We start from the raw sequence: 5,884 nt of genomic DNA, 5'->3' as shown, positions 1-5,884 counted from the left end.
TCCTGCATGGCCATGCTAAAGGGACAGTGTGACATAGTTCCCACTCCTGGAGCAGAGTTAGCAGGGCATGGGCCTCCACAAGTATTGATGGTTGTTAGGCATGAGGCTTGTTTGTATAACAATCAACGTAATTTACTTTATGTTCCTCCTTCAGGAGACATTCTCCCAACCAAGGTTAAAGACTCAGTGATAATTTGAAGCAGAATGAGTCCAGGAGGTAAGGGTGTGTCTAATGGTAAGTACACCGTGACCCTTCAGGACAGTTCTTAAGGCTGTGGGAAAGAACTCTGAAAACATGACTTCAAAAATGTATAATTTCTCAACTATATAAAATATAAGGATACAATATAAATTAAATGAGGGGTTTCATGGACCTAAAAGAACAGAGACTATAAGCCAACTTGTCAGAAAGATATTCAGGAAGGATATAAAGAGATTTAGGGAGTGGTAATTGCAAAACAGATCCTACCCACCTAAATTTTTTTTAAACATTTATTTATTTATTGTATGCAAGTACACTGTAGCTGTCTTCAGACATCCCAGAAGAGGGTGTCAGATCTCATTATGGATGGTTGTGAGCTACCATGTGGTTGCTGGGAACTGAACTCAGGACCTTTGGAAGAGCAGTCAGTGCTCTTAACTACTGAGCCATCTCTCTAGCCCCACCCGGCTAAATTTATTGTTTGTGCTTACAAGGCAAGCAGATTCCTGAGTTAAAGGTCAGCCTGGACAGACCTAGGTTAGGCACAGGTGTGGTGGGAATGGCAAGATCCCATCCAGCTAGTTTACTGTCTGTGCTTACAATGGCAAGCAGATCTCTGAATTCATTTGCTCTGTTAAAATATATGTATATATACTTGCTGTCTTTTCTAAGAATCAAGGGGCTAAGTTCATAGAATGCTGACTCATGGGATAATAAAAAGGGCACCCGGGTAAACAATTGAATTGATATGTAAATAAAAGACTGGGCTCTGGTCTGCAAGAAAGAACTACTTGGAGAGCAAATAGGGCTCTTTTAGAATTTTTTCTAGCAGCTTTTCTGACTTTGGTCAGAAAAACCATGAGCTATACAGAGAGCTTTTAGCATTTTTTTCTAGCAAGAGAGAGCTGTCTGAAGATTTCTAGGGAGATATCTTGAGCAGAACACAGCTGTCGCTTGTACCTACAAGGGACTTGAAGTTGTTTCTTTCCCCTCTCCCAAAAACCCTTTCCTCTCCCAAAAACTCTTCAAGCAGAGGCTGGTCCTTGGCAAGGTTCAGTTCCCAGCAGAAGGTTGCTTAAAGCAGGGACCTGTCTTGAGCAGAGAGTAGCAGACTACAGAGCCAGAAGCCATCTACAGAGAGCTGTCTAGAGAACTATATTGAGCAGAACACAAGGCTGTCAGCTTGTACCCACAATTGACTTCTAGTCATTCTTTTGATGCTCTCAAACACAGCTGTCAGCTTGCATCCACGGTTGACTTCAGATCGTTTCTTCTGCCTCTCCCAAATACCAATTCCTCAGGATCCCCTCTTCAAGTTGAGACTGGTCCTTGGTACCGAGGTTGACTATGCAGCTCAAACTCACTATGTAGATGCTGTAAACTTGGCTCAACCCAGAGAACACAGATTGACAATAGATCATTGCAATAACATGAGGTTTATTCATCCACATACACAGGGTTGCCCACCCTCAAAGGGGGGGTCAACCTCGAACACAGAAAGCACACATCTTTTATACTTTACAGAGGGCAGATTTCTGCAACAGGGCTAGCTGGCTGACTCTGGTTGGTGGCACACAGGACAAAGGATCTCATCAGGCATTGGTTGGCTTGCTCAGGGGGCTGTTCTTGGCTTAGTCAGCCAACTTCCCTATCCAGCTCTGCACCTGGCCCTGAAAAGTCCCTGGGAAGGGGCTGAGTAACTAGGTGGTAGGGGGATTGTTGGCACCAAGGTCAGGGTGACAGTTTGTGGTCCTTTTCAAAATTCACCACAGGAGGGGTTGGGGAATTCTTCCAAGAATTGCTAATCTTGTTTTCGTGGACCTTAACATCATTGCGACCACCAGTTATTTTTGTTTTGGCCTTACTTAGTTTAGTCATTCTGGTCATTCTGTCTCAACATTCTGACCACCAGAACTTTGTTTTTACAACATGTCCTTGGGTATCCCTGGAACACAATTTCTCAGTGACTGAAGCTGCTGCTTGCTACTGTAAAACTTTGTTTCCACATTGCTTGCTGCTTACAAGAGCTGGAATATGGCTCTCTTATTTTACTTTATTTCTATATCTCCAGAACTCTGTTTTTCACTTTATTACTTTAGTAGACAGAGATACTTAATTACAGGTATAGTCAAATGAAAATTGTAAGGTAGAATAAAAATGAAACTTGGCTTAGTCTTTTATACTACTGTAACAAGATACATGAGATTGGATAATTTAAAAACAATAGAGATGTAGTCATCAAAAGTTTAGAGTCGCCAGGCGGTGGTGGTGCACGCCTTTGATCCCAGCACTTGGGAGGCAGAGGCAGGCGAATTTCTGAATTCAAGGCCAGCCTAGTCTACAGAGTGAGTTCCAGGACAGCCAGGGCTATACAGAGAAACCCTGTCTTGGGGGAAAAAAAAAAAAAGAAATTCAAGTAGAGACAAAGGCTTAAAAGAACCTCACATACCCCCTCACCCCCATGAAAGACTGCAGATCCAGTCCCTAAGGCTCTGAATCCAACTCAAAGCTCTGAGAGCATTTTCTTAGTCCTGAGAATCCCTCTAAAAAAAGCAGCTTTCAGCCTGGCATGGTGCAACACACCTTTAATCCCAACACTGAGGCAAAGGCACACAGATCTCTGAGTTTGAGGTTTACAGAGCAAGATCCAGGACAGTTAGGATGTGCACTGAGAAGACCTTTTTCCTAAACCATAAAGAGGCTTTCCTGTTGCTTTACTTTCTTAACTGACTTTCAACAAATGACTTTGGAGGAGATTGCAACCATGGCAAATATTCTGCAGAGGAAAATAAATCATACATTGTTCATTCCTAACATTCTGCATATGCTGAGTGCTTTTCATTGGGAATATGATTTGTTTCATTAGGTGTTATGGTGGGGTTTTTGTTGAATTTTAACAGCTCTCACTCTTTAGCTCTGACTGTGCTGGAACTTGTACGTCCTAGGGCTAGGTTTAGAGTTATTCGATACATCACCTGGATTCTATTTTTTTTTTTTTTTTTTTGGTTTTCCAAGACAGGGTGTCTCTGTATAGCCCTGGCTGTCCTGGAACTCACTCTGTAGACCAGGATGGCCTCGAACTCAGAAATCTGCCTGCCTCTGCCTCCCAAGTGCTGGGATTAAAGGCGTGTGCCACCACTGCCCGGCTGTATGCTACTTTTTTGTTATGTGCTTTTTAAAAAATTGCACTTATGCCTTGGGTGGTGGCATGTCTTTAATCCTAGCACTTAGGAGACAAAAGTTAAATTTAAGACACATTTTAATGGTATGTATATTGTGTTTTGCCTGTTTAAATATTTGTGCACCACATGCATGTCAGTGTCCTTGGAAGTCAACAGAGGGAGTCCAATCCATTGGGCCTAGAGTTATCAACATTGTCAAAAATCAAAATCAGCCAGTGCTCTTTCCAGGCTTAAAATTACTTTTTTTTGGTGTGTGTGTGTGTGTGTGTGTGTGTGTGTGTGTGTGTTGTAAGGGTCCATGATTCACTGAAGAATGATACCTCAGACTCAAATAGTATGTAAATGCAAAAAGTATTTTATTCTACATGCTGGGATCTCCAAGATGGAGACCCTGAAGTGAGCTCGCAGGCCTGATTTAAAACACATTAGGGGGTTTCCTGGGTAGGTGGCCTCTATCTTAACCTGTTGATTCCATCTCTAGGGAAATTCCAGAACCATTACCAGGACCTGGGGGCTGGAAACTGTTACTGGGGAAGTCTGGAAACTGCACCTGACCTGTTGTCCTTGCCTCAGGCCAGGTAGCAGGGCAGCTGCTGATGACTGGGTAGTTTTTGACTAGCTGTCTGAAGCCTGGGCTTTTGGCTTTTTTTTTTTTTTTTTTTTTTTTTTTTTTTTTTTTTTTTTTTAAGTAACTGACTTCCTGGGCTTGCTTGGACTTGCCCAGTTCTTAGGCATAGTATCCAATCCAGAACTGCCAGTTTGAAGTGTGCCACGGAATCAGCCTAGACTGTGTGTGTGTGTGTGTGTGTGTGTGTGTGTGTGTGTGTGTGTGTGTGTGTGAGACAGAGAGGGTATGAGGACAGAAGAGAACTTTCAAGAGTTGCTTCTCTCTACCATGTGAGTCACAAGGATCAGACTAAGGTTGTCAGTACTTGGCAGTTAGAAGCTTTTAACCACTGAAGCCTACTTTTGGCATTTAAAACTACCATCTCAAGTAGCCCAAGCTGGCTACCTTCAACTCTGACCTAACTAAGGATGGTCTTGACTTTTGATCCTACTGCCTCCATTCTCCCATGTGCTCAGATTACAGAAATGCATCATCACATCTAGTTTCCTGTAGTTCTAGCTTATTTTTAAAGCTGCAACCAATTCTTTATGACTTAAGATAGTGATTACTGTCCATGGACTATTCTTTTCCACCCGTTTCTCAGAATATGAAGAACTAAATCTATATCCTACATCCTATTCTTTTTTTTAATTGATTTAAGTTTTATTGCATTATGATGGGAAAAGATATGTAATTTCAGTTTATCTGAATTTGTTAACATTTAAAAACATATTTTAACTAAATAGAATTATATTACATTCTTCTTTCCCTTTTGTACCACAACTCTTTCCAGAGATCCCTCCCTTTAATACTTGCAATATCTTTTTTTATTTTGTCATATTCTTTAAAATTTATAAAATGTTATAACAATAAAAATGAGTAGTATAAAAGTTGTTGATATAAAACAATTAAACAGTCTTATGTAGATGCTTGTCTTCAGCAATACTGAAAATACATATGTTTTTCTGAATATAAATTTTAAATAACTCAGCCAGGTTGTGGTGGCCTACGCCTTTAATCCCAGCACTTGGGAGGCAGAGGCAGGCGAATTTCTGAGTTCGAGACCAGCCTGGTCTACAGAGTGAGTACCAGGACAGCCAGGGCTATACAGAGAAACCCTGTCTCGGAAAAAAACCAAAAAAAAAAAAAAATGTTTAAATAACTTCAAACATATTAGCTGTATATTTTAAAATAATACATCACTACTAGTTTTTTTAAATGAACATAAATAAAGTCTTTTTGCTTGCTTGTTTTGTATTTTATAGAGTTTAAAATCTTGGCTCTTACTGTGGTACAAGCCCAAAATAAGAACAATTTTTAGACATTGGAGTTCATTGTAATAAGACTGTACTTCAATGCCCCTCACATCACCAAAGGATTATACTTCCCTAGTAGCTAAGCTAACAAAGAGTTGACAGTTCTGCTGTGCCAAGGAGTGAATTGTAGGCACAGATTTTGGATACAGATTTCCTGCTATAGTCAAAGCTATTTGACTGGAGTGATTGTCTTCATTCTCAACCCACAGGAAACAGGTTATATTCATTTAAAAAATGGTGTGTGTATCAAGATGGTCTATCCCTGAAGTCATTCACCAACTGTTTCAATGAACAATGGTTCTGCTTGGAGGGTGGTGCAGACATTAGGTGAGGGTAAGAATGTGGTTAATTGGCTGTGATGATTTTGAGAAGCATTCATCTTGGAGAAAGAGTAACTTGTAAAGTTACTCTTTATAAGTTCTCTTCTTCAAAATTGATACAATAGTTACAAACATCAAGCAGAGCATTCAGTCTCTTTTGTTCTCTTATGAGCCACCTCCTGACCCAACCCGCGGGTCTCAGTAATTCGGGGGACACGAGGAGGGTCGCAACCTGAAAATAAAAAATGGGCGAGAGA

General features: G+C 40.8%; 1 non-coding gene across 1 annotated transcript; it reads left to right on the top strand.

The window, feature by feature from the left end:
- Positions 1–998: 998 nt before the first annotated feature.
- On the top strand, positions 999–1,062 carry LOC116086681. The gene has a single exon (XR_004117055.1). It is a non-coding gene; the product is annotated as a U7 small nuclear RNA (small nuclear RNA).
- The last annotated feature ends 4,822 nt before the right edge of the window (positions 1,063–5,884 follow it).

The sequence above is a fragment of the Mastomys coucha genome, unplaced genomic scaffold (assembly GCF_008632895.1).
Source record: "Mastomys coucha isolate ucsf_1 unplaced genomic scaffold, UCSF_Mcou_1 pScaffold12, whole genome shotgun sequence".
In the NCBI taxonomy this organism is placed as follows: Eukaryota; Metazoa; Chordata; class Mammalia; order Rodentia; family Muridae; genus Mastomys; species Mastomys coucha.
The sequence above is the reverse complement of the archived record's forward strand: the minus strand, read 5'-3'. Positions and strand labels throughout refer to the sequence as shown.